Source organism: Phocoena sinus, chromosome 19, assembly GCF_008692025.1.
Source record: "Phocoena sinus isolate mPhoSin1 chromosome 19, mPhoSin1.pri, whole genome shotgun sequence".
Classification (NCBI taxonomy): Eukaryota; Metazoa; Chordata; class Mammalia; order Artiodactyla; family Phocoenidae; genus Phocoena; species Phocoena sinus.
Window position 1 is genome coordinate 31,732,113 of NC_045781.1, and position 12,721 is coordinate 31,744,833.

Genomic DNA, 12,721 nt, shown 5'->3' on the forward strand with positions numbered 1-12,721 from the left:
AAGTTGTCTGAAAATTTATTATGGCTGTTGATTTGTCTATTTTTCTATGTAGTTCTATCAAGTTTTGCTGTATATATTTTGAGCTTATGTTGTTAGGTACGTAGAAATTTAATATTGTTACGTCCTCCTAGTGAAATTAAGTTTTATTATTCTCTTTCCCTCTAGTAATGCATTTTGCCTTAACGTCTACTTTGTCTTTTTTCTTAAAATTAATTAATTAATTTTTGGCTGCATTGGGTCTTCATTGCTCCGTGTGGGCTTTCTCTAGTTGTGACAAACCAGGGCTACTCTTCATTGCGGTGTGCGGGCTTCTCATTGCAGTGGCTTCTCTTGTTGAGGAGCATGGGCTCTAGGTGTGGGCTTCAGTTGTTGTGGCGCGTGGGCTCTAGAGCACAGGCTCGGTAGTTGTGGTGCATGGGCTTTGTTGCTTCACGGCATGTGGGATTTTCCTGGACCAGGGCTATGAACCCATATCCCCTGCATTAGTAGGTGGATTCATAACCACTGTGCCACCAGGGAACCCCTACTTCGTCTTTTTATGAATATACTTATAACAATTTTTTTAAGACTAGTATTTTTATTTTATTACCTTAAACTTTTCTCTAGTCTTATGTTTTAGAGGTGTTTGTTCATTTTTTATTTTATTTTTTAAAAATATTTATTTATTTATTTATTTATTTATTTGGCTGTGCCGGGTCTTAGTTGCTGCATATGGGATTGTCATTGCAGCATGTGGAATCTTTAGCTGTGGCATGCGGGGTCTTTAGTTGCAGCATGTGGGATCTAGTTCCCTGACCAGGGATGGAACCCAGGCCCCCTGCATTGGGAGTGCAGAGTCTTTTTTTTTTTTTAAGATTTTTTTGATGTGGACCATTTTTAAAGTCTTTACTGAATTTGTTACAATGTTGCTTCTTTTTTTCTTTTATTAGTGTTTTGGGTTTTTGGCCACAAGGCATGTGGGATCTTAGCTCCCCAACCAGGGATTGAACCCACACCCCCTGCACAGGAAGGAGAAGTCTTAACCACTGGACCTCCAGGGAAGTCCCTGTTCATTCTTAAACAAAATTAATTTCCCCCCATCCAGTCTGAAAATTTTGCTTTTTAACTGGAGCATTTATAATTAATGTATATGTACAGGTAAATGTAAATGTAAGGTACACCTACTGTAAATATTTGGAATTAAATCTACCATCTTATTTTGTGCTACTTATCTTATTCATCCTATTTTTTTCTTTTCTTTCTGGCCTTTAAAGAGTTGTCTGTGTATGTTTTATCATTTAACTCATATCATTTACTTCCTTAATAAGTTTGAAATGATATACTCTGTTTCTATTCCTTTGGTGCAGGAGCTGGCAATGTTTTTCTATAAAAAGCCAGATGGTAAATATTTTAGGCTTTGCCTGCCACAGACAGTCTGTCACACATTCTTCTTTGTTTGGATTATTATAACCCTTTTCATATGTAGAAACCATTCTTAGTTTGCAGGCCATACAAAAACAGGTTGCAAGCTGGTTCTGACCCATGGGCCAGTGTCCTGACCCTTGTTTTAGTGTTTACCCTAGAAATTGTAACATGCACACTTAATTTGTTAAAGCCTAAAATTTATCAAACCTTTGCCCTTCCCCTGAATACCACATTGATATTAGAATATTTTGATTCTATTTACTTCCCACTCCCAATTTATGTTAGATTGTCTGATATTTTCATTCTATTTTAAATTCCACTAGACTTTATGATTACTGTTCTATACAGTCATTATTTTATACATTTGTCCATATTTTTTTTTACCACTTTCTCTAGTCCCTATTCTTTTTTGTATCCTCAACCCTCCATCTAGATAATTTTCCTTCAGCTTCAAGTACATGTTTTAAAATTTTCTTTAGTGAGGTTTTGCTGATGATGAACTCTCTCAGTTTTTGTTTGAAAGAAAATGTCTTTATTTTGCCTTCATTCTTAAAAGATATTTTAGCTGAGTATAGATTCTAGGTTGGCAGTTATTTTGCTTCATCACATTGAGGATTTCATACTACTTTTCTATGATTTCTGTCATTGCTGTTGAGAATGATTTGTAAGTCTAATTGCCATTCCTTTGAAAGTAAATGGTCTTTTCTCTCTGGCTGGTTTTGATATTTTCTCATTGTTTTTCTATTTCTGTTAAATATCAATTTCTTTGTATTTGTTCTGTTTGAGATTTTCTGGGCCACTTGTATCTGTGGATGGGCCACTTGTATCTTGCATCAATTCTGGAAAATACTCAGCCACTACCTCTAAATATTTCTTCCTCTTTCCTTGGGATTCTGATTAAATATGTGTTAGATTTTTCTCTCACTATATCCTCCATGTTTCCTATCTTCTTATCAGTATTCTCCATCTTCTTGTCTTTATGGAATACATTCTAGATAATTTCTTCTGATCTATCTTCGAGTTTCTAAAAGTTTCCTTTTGTTCTTTAAAAAACATGAGGTGTCACTTTCCATAGTTTACTGTTCCCTGAAGATATCTTCAGGTTGTTCTTTTTTTTTTCTTTTTTTTTTGCGGTACGCGGGCCTGTCACTGTTGTGGCCTCTCCCGTTGCAGAGCACAGGCTCCAGACACGCAGGCTCAGCGTCCATGGCTCACGGGCCCAGCTGCTCCGCGGCATGTGGGATCTTCCCAGACCGGGGCACGAACCCGTGTCCCCTGCATCAGCAGGCGTACCTCAACCACTGCGCCACCAGGGAAGCCCCGTTCATTTTTTATAGAATATAGTAAGGATAGTTATTTTATCCTCTTTATCTGATCATTACAAAATCTGCAGTAACCGTGGATCTACTTCTACTGGTTTTGACTTACATTCTCTCTTGTCTTTATGTACTTTGTCATCTTTCACCTGGTTATGGCCATTGGCTTTGAAAAATTATTTGTGGGGCTTCCCCCAAGGAATGAATGTGGTCCCCTCCAGCCTTGTATTTGTTTTTTTTGTTTTGGTTTTTTTTTGTAAAATACATATTTTATATCTATAGATGCACAGAAAAAAATCATTAGAAGAACATTCACTACATCATTGTTTGCCCAGAAGGACATAATTATAAGTGATTCTCTTCACTGTCATTTTGAGGCTTTTTACATTTCTATGAGCACGTTACTTATTTTTTTTAATTTAAAATTTTTATTTTATTTATTATTTTATACAGCAGGTTATTATTAGTCATCCATTTTATACACATCAGTGTATACATGTCAATCCCAATTGCCCAATTCAGCACACCACCATCTCCACCCCGCCACGGCTTTCCCCCCTTGGTGTCCATACGTTTGTTCTCTACACCTGTGTCTCAACCTCTGCCCTGCAAACCGGTTCATCTGTACCACTTTTCTAGGTTCCACATATATGCAGTAATATACGATATCTGTTTTTCTCTTTCTGACTTACTTCACTCTGTATGACAGTCTCTAGATCCATCCACGTCTCAACAAATGACTCAAATTCGTTCCTTTTTATGGCTGAGTAATATTCCATTGTATATGTGTACCACAAATTCTTTATCCATTCGCCTGTCGATGGGCATTTAGGTTGCTTCCATGACCTGGCTATTGTAAATAGTGCTGCAGTGAACATTGGGGTGCATGTGTCTTTTTGAATTATGGTTTTCTCTGGGTATATGCCCAGTAATGAGATTGCTGGATCATATGGTAATTCTATTTTTAGTCTTTTAAGGAACCTCCACACTGTCCTCCATAGTGGCTGTATCAATTTACATTCCCACCAACAGTGCAAGAGGGTTCCCTTTTCTCCACACCCTCTCCAGTATTTGTTGTTTGTAGATTTTCTGATGATGCCCATTCTAACCGGTGTGAGGTGATACCTCATTGTAGTTTTGATTTGCACGTCTCTAATAATTAATGATGTTGAGCAGCTTTTCATGTGTTTCTTGGCCATCTGTATGTCTTCTTTGGAGAAATGTCTATTTAGGTCTTCTGCCCATTTTTGGATTGGGTTGCTTGTTTCTTTAATATTGAGCTGTTTATATATATTAGAGATTAATCCTTTGTCCATTGATTCGTTTGCAAATATTTTCTCCCATTCTGAGGGTTGTCTTTTCGTCTTGTTTATGGTTTCCTTTGCTGTGCAAAAGGTTTGAAGTTTCATTAGGTCCCATTTGTTTATTTTTGTTTTTATTTCCATTACTCTAGGAGGTGGATAAAAAAGATCTTGCTGTGATTTATGTCAAAGAGTTTTCTTCCTATGTTTTCCTCTAAGAGTTTTATAGTGTCTGGTCTTACATTTAGGTCTTGAATCCATTTTGAGTTTATTTTTGTGTATGGTGTTAGGGAGTGTCCTAATTTCATTCTTTTACATGTAGCTGTCCAGTTTTCCCAGCACCACTTATTGAAGAGACTGTCTTTTCTCCATTGTATATACTTGCCTCCTTTGTCATAGATTAGTTGACCATAGGTGTGTGGGTTTATCTCTGGGCTTTGTATCTTGTTGCATTGATCTATGTTTCTGTTTTTGTGCCAGTACCATATTGTCTTGATTACTGTAGCTTTGTAGTATAGTCTGAAGTCAGGGAGTCTCATTCCTCCAGCTCCGTTTTTTTTCCCTTGAGACTGCTTTGGCTATTCGGGGTCTTTTGTGTCTCCATACAAATTTTAAGATATTTCGTTCTAGTTCTGTAAAAAAATGCCAGTGGTAATTTGATAGGGATTGCATTGAATCTGTAGATTGCTTTGGGTAGTATAGTCATTTTCACAATATTGATTCTTCCAATCCAAGAACATGGTATATCTCTCCATCTGTTGGTATCATCTTTAATTTCTTTCATCAGTGTCTTATAGTTTTCTGCATACAGGTCTTTTGTCTCCCTAGGTAGGTTTATTCCTAGGTATTTTATTCCTTTTGTTGCAATGGTAAATGGGAGTGTTTCCTTAATTTCTCTTTCAGATATTTCATCATTAGTGTATAGGAATGCAAGAGATTTCTGTGCATTAATTTTGTATCCTGCAACTTTACCAAATTCGTTGATTAGCTCTAGTAGTTTTCTGGTGGCATCTTTAGGATTCTCTATGTATAGTATCATGTCATCTGCAAACAGTGACAGTTTTACTTCTTGTTTTCCAATTTGTATTCCTTTTATTTCTTTTTCTTCTCTGATTGCCGTGGCTAGGACTTCCAAAACTATGTTGAATAATAGTGGTGAGAGTGGACATCCTTGTCTTGTTCCTGATCTTAGAGGAAATGCTTTCAGTTTTTCACCACTGAGAGAAGGATGTTTGCTGTGGGTTTGTCATATATGGCCTTTATTATGTTGATGTAGGTTCCCTCTATGCTCACTTTCTGGAGAGTTTTTATCATAAATCAGTGTTGAGTTTTGTCAAAAGCTTTTTCTGCATCTATTGAGGTGATCATATGTTTTTTATTCTTCAATTTGTTAATATGGTGTATCACATAGATTGATTTGCGTATATTGAAGAAACCTTGCATCCCTGGGATAAATCCTACTTGAGCATGGTGTATGATCCTTTTAATGTGTTGTTGGATTCTGTTTGCTAGTATTTTGTTGAGGATTTTTGCATCTATATTCATCAGTGATATTGGTCTGTAATTTTCTTTTTTTGTCGTATCTTTGTCTGCTTTTGGTATCAGGGTGATGTTGGCCTCATAGATGAGTTTGGGAGTGTTCCTTCCTCTGAATTTTTTGGAAGAGTTTGAGAAGGATGGGTGTTAGCTCTTCTCTAAATGTTTGATAGAATTCACCTGTGAAGCTATCTGGTCCTGGACTTTTGTTTGTTGGAAGATTTTTAATCACAGTTTCAAGTTCAGTGCTTGTGTTTGGTCTGTTCATATTTTCTATTTCTTTCTGGTTCAGTCTTGGAAGCTTATACCTTTCTAAGAATTTGTCCTTTTCTTCCAGGTTGTCCATTGTATTGGCATAGAGTTGCTTGTAGTAGTCTCTTAGGATGCTTTGTATTTCTGTGGTGTCTGTTGTAACTGCTCCTTTTTCATTTCTAATTTTATTGATTTGAGTCCTCTCCCTCTTTTTCTTGATGAGTTTGGCTAATGGTTTATCAATTTTGTTTATCTTCTCAAAGAACCAGCTTTTAGTTTTATTGATCTTTGCTATTGTTTTCTTTGTTTCTATTTCATTTATTTCTGCTCTGATATTTATGATTTCTTTCCTTCTGCTAGCTTTGGGTTTTGTTAGTTCTTCTTTCTCTAGTTCCTTTAAGTGTAAGGTTAGGTTGTTTATTTGAGAGTTTTCATTTTCCTTGAGGTAGGCTTGTATAGCTATAAACTTCCCTCTTAGAACTGCTTTTGCTGCATCCCATAGGTTTTGGATCGTCGTGTTTTCATTGTCATTTTTCTCTATGTATTTTTTTATTTCCTCTCTGATTTCTTCAGTGATCTCTTGGTTATTTAGTAATGTATTGTTTAGCCTCCATGTGTTTGTGTTTTTTACGTTTTTTTCCCTGTAATTGATTTCTAATCTCATAGCGTTGTGGTCAGAAAAGATGATTGATATGATTTCAATTTTCTTAAATTTACTGAGGCTTGATCTGTGACCCAAGGTGTGATCTATCCTGGAGAATGTTCTGTGTGCACTTGAGAAGAAAGTGTAATCTGCTGTTTTTGGATGGGATGTCCTATAAATATCAATTAAATCTATCTGGTCTATTGTGTCATTTAAAGCTTCTGTTTCCTTGTTTATTTTCATTTTGGGTGATCTGTCCATTGGTGTAAGTGAGGTGTTAAAGTCCCCCACTGTTACTGTCAATTTCCTCTTTCATAGCTGTTAGCAGTTGCCTTATGTATTGAGGTTCTCCTATGTTGGGTGCATATATATTTATAATTGTTATATCTTCTTCTTGGACTGATCCCTTGATCATTATGTAGTGTCCTTCCTTGTCTCTTGTAACATTCTTTATTTTAAAGTCTATTTTATCTGATATGAGTTTTGATACTCCAACTTTCTTTTGATTTCCATTTGCATGGAGTATCTTTTTCCATCCCCTCACTTTCAGTCTGTATGTGTCCCTAGGTCTGAAGTGGGTTTCTTGTAGACAGCATATATATGGGTTTTGTTTCTGTATCCATTCAGCAAGCCTGTGTCTTTTGGTTGGAGCATTTAATCCATTCATATTTAAGGTAATTATCAATATGTATGTTCCTATGACCATTTTCTTAATTGTTTTGGGTTTTTTTTTTTTTTTTTGCGGTTCGTAGGCCTCTCACTGTTGTGGCCTCTCCCGTTGCAGAGCACAGGCTCTGGATGCGCAGGCTCAGCGGCCATAGCTCATGGGCCCAGCCGCTCTGCGGCATGTGGGATCTTCCCGGACCAGGGCACGAACCCGTGTCCCCTGCATCGGCAGGCGGACTCTCAACCACTGCACCACCAGGGAAGCCCTTGGGTTTGTTTTTGTAGGTCCTTTTCTTCTTTTGTGTTTCCCACTTACAGAAGTTCCTTTAGCATTTGTTATAGAGCTGGTTTGGTGGTGCTGAATTCTCTTAGCTTTTTCTCGTCTGTAAAGCTTTTGATTTCTCCATCGAATCTGAATGAGATCCTTGCTGGGTAGAGTAATCTTGGTTGTATGTTCTTCCCTTTCATCACTTTATCATGCCACTCCCTTCTGGCTTGTAGAGTTTCTTCTGAGAAATCAGCTGTTAACCTTATGGGAGTTCCCTTGTATGTTATTTGTCATTTTTCCCTTGCTGCTTTCAATAATTTTCCTTTGTCTTTAATTTTTGCCAATTTGATCACTATGTGTCTCAGCGTGTTTCTCCTTGGGTTTATTCTGTATGGCACTCTCTGTGCTTCCTGGACTTGGGTGGCTATTTCCTTTTCCATGTTAGGGAAGTTTTCAACTATAATCTCTTCAAATATTTTCTTGGGCCCTTTCTTTCTCTTTTCTCCTTCTGGGACCCTTATAATGTCAATGTTGTTGTGTTTAATGTTGTCCCAGAGGTCTCTTAGACTGTCTTCATTTCTTTTCATTCTTTTTTCTTTATTCTGTTCTGCAGCAGTGAGTTCCACCATTCTGTCTTCCAGGTCACTTATCCGTTCTTCTGCCTCAGTTATTATGTTATTGATTCCTTCTAGTGTGGTTTTCATTTCAGTTATTGTATTGTTCATCTCTGTTTGTTTGTTCTTTAATTCTTCTAGGTGTTTGTTAAACATTTCTTGCATCTTCTTGATCTTTGCCTCCATTCTTTTTCCGAGGTCCTGGATCATCTTCACTATCATTATTCTGAATTCTTTTTCTGGAAGATTGCTTATCTCCACTTCATTTAGTTGTTTTTCTGGAGTTTTATCTTTTTCCTTCATCTGGTACATAGCCCTCTGCCTTTTCATCTTGTCTATCTTTTTGTGAATGTGGTTTTTGTTCCACACGCTGCAGGATTGTAGTTCTTCTTGTTTCTACTGTCTGCCCTCTGGTGGATGAGGCTATCTGAGAGGCTTGTGCAAGCTTCCTGATGGGGGGCACTGGTGGTGGGTAGAGCGGACTGTTGCTCTGGTGGGCAGAGCTCAGTAAAACTTTAATCCGCTTGACTGTTGATGGGTGGGGCTGGGTTCCCTCCCTGTTGGTTGTTTGGCCTGAGGCAACCCAACACTGGAGCCTACCTGGGCTCTTTGGTGGGGCTAATGACAGACTCTGGGAGGGCTCACGCCAAGGAGTACTTCCCAGAACTTCTGCTGCCAGTGTTCTTGTCCCCGTGGTGAGCCACAGCCATCCCCCGCCTCTGCAGGAGACCCTCCAACACTAGCAGGTAGGTCTGGTTCATTCTCCCCTGGGTTCACTGTTCCTTCCCCTGGGTCCCGATGCACACACTACTTTGTGTGTGCCCTCCAAGAGTGGAGCCTCTGTTTCCCCAAGTCCTGTCCAATTCCTGCAATCAAATCCCGCTAGCCTTCAAAGTCTGATTCTCTAGGAATTCCTCCTCCCGTTGCTGGACACCCCAGGTTCGCAAGCCTGACGTGGGGCTCAGAACCTTCACTCTAGTGGGTGGACTTCTGTGGTATAAGTGTTCTCTGGTCTGTGAGTCACCCATCCAGCAGTTATGGGATTTGATTTTACTGTGATTGCGCCCCTCCTCCCGTCTCATTGTGGCTTCTCCTTTGTCTTTGGATGTGGGGTATCTCTTTTGGTGAGTTCCAGTGTCTTCCTGTCAATGATTGTCCAGCAGCTAGTTGTGATTCTGGTGTTCGCACAAGAGGGAGTGAGAGCACGTCCTTCAACTCCACCATCTTGGTTCTTGCAGAGATGTTGAGAGGATTCATTGACAGAATGTACATAAAGTACTTTTTTCTTTCCCTTTGTGCTTGACCAGAGTTCCTGGTGTGAAACGGCTGTGCCCAACACCTCAGCTCGGCAGGCCATGTGCACGAGTGCTACACTCAACACTGCAATCTGTTTCTTTTTTTTATATTAATAAAAGTTTTTAAATTGAAGTATAGTTGATTTACAATGTTGAGTTAATTTCTGCTGTATAGCAAAGTGATTCAGTTATACATATGTATACCTTCTTTTTTTTTTAATTCTTTTCCATTATGGTTTATCATAGGATATTGAATATAGTTCTCTGTACTCTACAGTAGGACCTTGTTGTTTATCCATTCTATGTATAATAGCTTACATCTGCTAACCCCAACCTCCCACTCCATCCCTCCCCCAATCCCCTCCCCCTTCTTTTATTTGTTTCTGATAGGCAGTTGGGACACTTAAGGTGGAAAAATTTCCGACCAAGTTCACAGCTTGAGGTTCCCTGTCTGCCCCTAGCTATTGTACCTGGAGTGGCAAGGTGCGTGCATGTCAGTCTATGGCTATAGTTCTCAGAATGGGCTTCTTCCCCTGCCCCTTTGCTTCTGCTCTTCTCAATTCCAAATTGCTTTCTGGGGCCAATGGGAGGGGCATGATTTAGTTCTGGTTTACCCTTTTCCCGAGGAGGGGTTCCCAACCTACATGGGAAGGGTCTGCTTTAAGACTCACCTCCCTTGACTGGCCTTTGGCCTTGACTTCTGTCCTGCTTACCCTGAAAGCCCCCACATGTAAGCCCAAGTGGGTAGCATCTGTCAATACCCTTCATACGGAAGTGGCTTTGGTGGTTCTGTTACTTTGCTTACCTCTCTGAGGTTATATTTTCTCCTCAGTTTTAGCCTGCTGCTTCCCCATGATCTTTTTAGCTCTGCAATTTAAAAAAATATTTTACTCAGCATTTTAAACCATGTTCAGAGGGTAAAGGAAATCTGCCATCACTGAAAACAAAAATCTTAATATCAGTTTTAGATGCACTGGGTCTGAGGGTCTGAGGGGACATTTGCATAAAGGAAAGTCTTCTCTTTATTTAAAAAAAATTTTTTTAAAAAAATTTTTGGCTGCATTGGGTCTTCATTGCTGCACGCAGGCTTTCTCTAGTTGTGGCGAGTGGAGGATACTCTTTGTTGTGGTGTGTGGGCTTCTCATTGAGGGGACTTCTGTTTTTGCAGAGCATGGCTCTAGGTGCGTGGGCTTCAGTAGTTGAAGCATGCAGGCCCTGGAGTGCGCGGGCTTCAGTAGTCGCAGCACGTGGGCTCAGTATTTGTGGCGCACGGGCTCAGAAGTTGTGGCTCATGGGCTCTAGAGCACAGGCTCAGTAGTTGTGGGGCACGGGCTTTGTTGCTCCATGGCCTGTGGGATCTTCCCAGACCAGGGCTCAAACCCATGTCCCATGCACTGGCAGGCAGATTCTTAACCACTGTGCCACCAGGAAGTCTTCTCTTTATAATGCCAGTCTCTACATATATCCAGCCTACAACTTGTCACCACTTTGGTGTACCATTGCCAGGATGCTGTGTCCTCTGAGATGGTGTGAGCAGAAGTTAGATATGACCGGCAGAACTCAAGGAAAGATCAGATGCCTTCCCTTCCTTGGGGAGGCAGGAAAGTGGAGCCCGACTCCCCAGCTCGTAGCACATCTCCCAGTGACCTCACCTGTGTCCACCTGTCCCCAGACTGCTGCTGTAAGGACCTCTTGCCTCCTCCTCCGTGGATGGCTGGTAAAATGGGCACAGTGCTGTGGGCTGACTGCAGCAATGACTAGGCAGAAATCCCAGCTTCCTCACATACGAGTTATGCAACCCCAGGAAGCTACACCTGACCTCTCCCAGCCTGAGTTGACAGATCTGCAATATGGGACAGTCATAATAGTAACTAGCTTATAGCATTGATAGGAGAATAAACTAGTTAATAACTGTCATGCCCTTGAGAGAGTGCCTGCAACATAATAGGCACTATAAAATCTTTTTTTAAATGGGATGATAAAAAGTTTCTCACATACCTCTCTAGGTCAACTGAAATAACAAAGAGAATATTTCTATTGCATTTACTCTTTTAATATCATGAAACCCTTCATTTTAGATATGAGAAACTGAGACCCAGAGAGGGCATGGACTCCACCAAAGCCGCCCAGAAGGCCACCGGCTCCCTAATCTGCAAAGGGGCGCTCCAGGGTTCTAGCCCCAGCTCTGCCACCACTGTGTGATTGTGGCCTGGTCTGTTCCCTCTCTGTGCCTTGGTTTCCCCATTGGTGAGGGTGTTCGGACCAAGCTCCAAGGTTTGTACTGGGAGATTTGGGGGTTGCAGTTGCCAAGGTGACTCGAGGACCCAAAAGAGCTGGGAGGGTGTGCGCTGGATGATGAGTTGAAGCTGCCTGCCGGGAACCCAGAAGCTTGATAACTCGCAGCCTCAAACCAGCTGCCTCTGCCACCAGTAGCAGCGCTTAGGAAGGTGTAACCCAGCCACAGTCTTGGGTAAGTGGCTTCTCACAGGGGGAGGGGTGGATAACAGCGAGGGGTGAGAATTCGCAGCAGCCCTCTGGCTGGGGGGCCCCAGGCAGGCGCGCTGAGCCCTACTCAGACTTCTCTTCCCTGAGCTGAGGCAGGACACCTAGGCTCTGGCTTCTGACTGTATGTTTCAAGCCAGTCACCGCCCACTCTGGGCCTCAGTCCCCTGTCAATGAAATGGGACCAGAGACAGTGTAGATAAGTCTCAAGGGCCCCCCATGACCTGCGCATCAGGCAAAGGTGTGACTGTCCCTCCTAGTGTGGACACTAGGGTCTCCACCTGCCCCAGCACAGGGGAAAGGCAGCACTGAGCCTGAGCAGGGGCACTACTGCCCTGACCACCTATCGTCTGACCTCTCTGAGCCGCAGGGCCCCTCACCTGTGCGTGGGGAGAGCAGCAGAACCGACATGGCAGGGCCGGGAGGACTACCTGACACTGTCACCCAGGGCCTGACACAGCTGTCAGTGCAAAAAGGAATTCCCACTCACCAAGGCCCCCTCCTGCCAGGCCTCAGGGGCTAGAGGCAGCTCCCAGGCCCCGGCCCCAGACCTCCATGCCCAGAGGGAGCCAGACCTCGGAAGAGGCCTTGGCTGTGGTGGTTCCAGAGCAGGTGTCGCAGCCCCACTCCTTGACCAGGGCTCCCACACACCCATACCCTGCCTCCAGGCCAACCCCCAAATTAGTTGTCATTTAGTTAGGGCCACCAACCTGCAGGCGGTTAATTGTGCCCATCAGCAAAGCAAGAAGAACTTTTTTAAGAAAATAAATTTATTTATTTATTTTTGGCTGTGCTGGGTCTTCATTGCTGTGTGCAGGCTTTCTCTGGTTGCTGCGAGCCGGGGCTACACGTCATTGCGGAGCACGGGCTCCAGGTGCGCAGGCTTCACTAGTTGCGGCTCGCGGGCTCTAGAGCGCAGGCTCA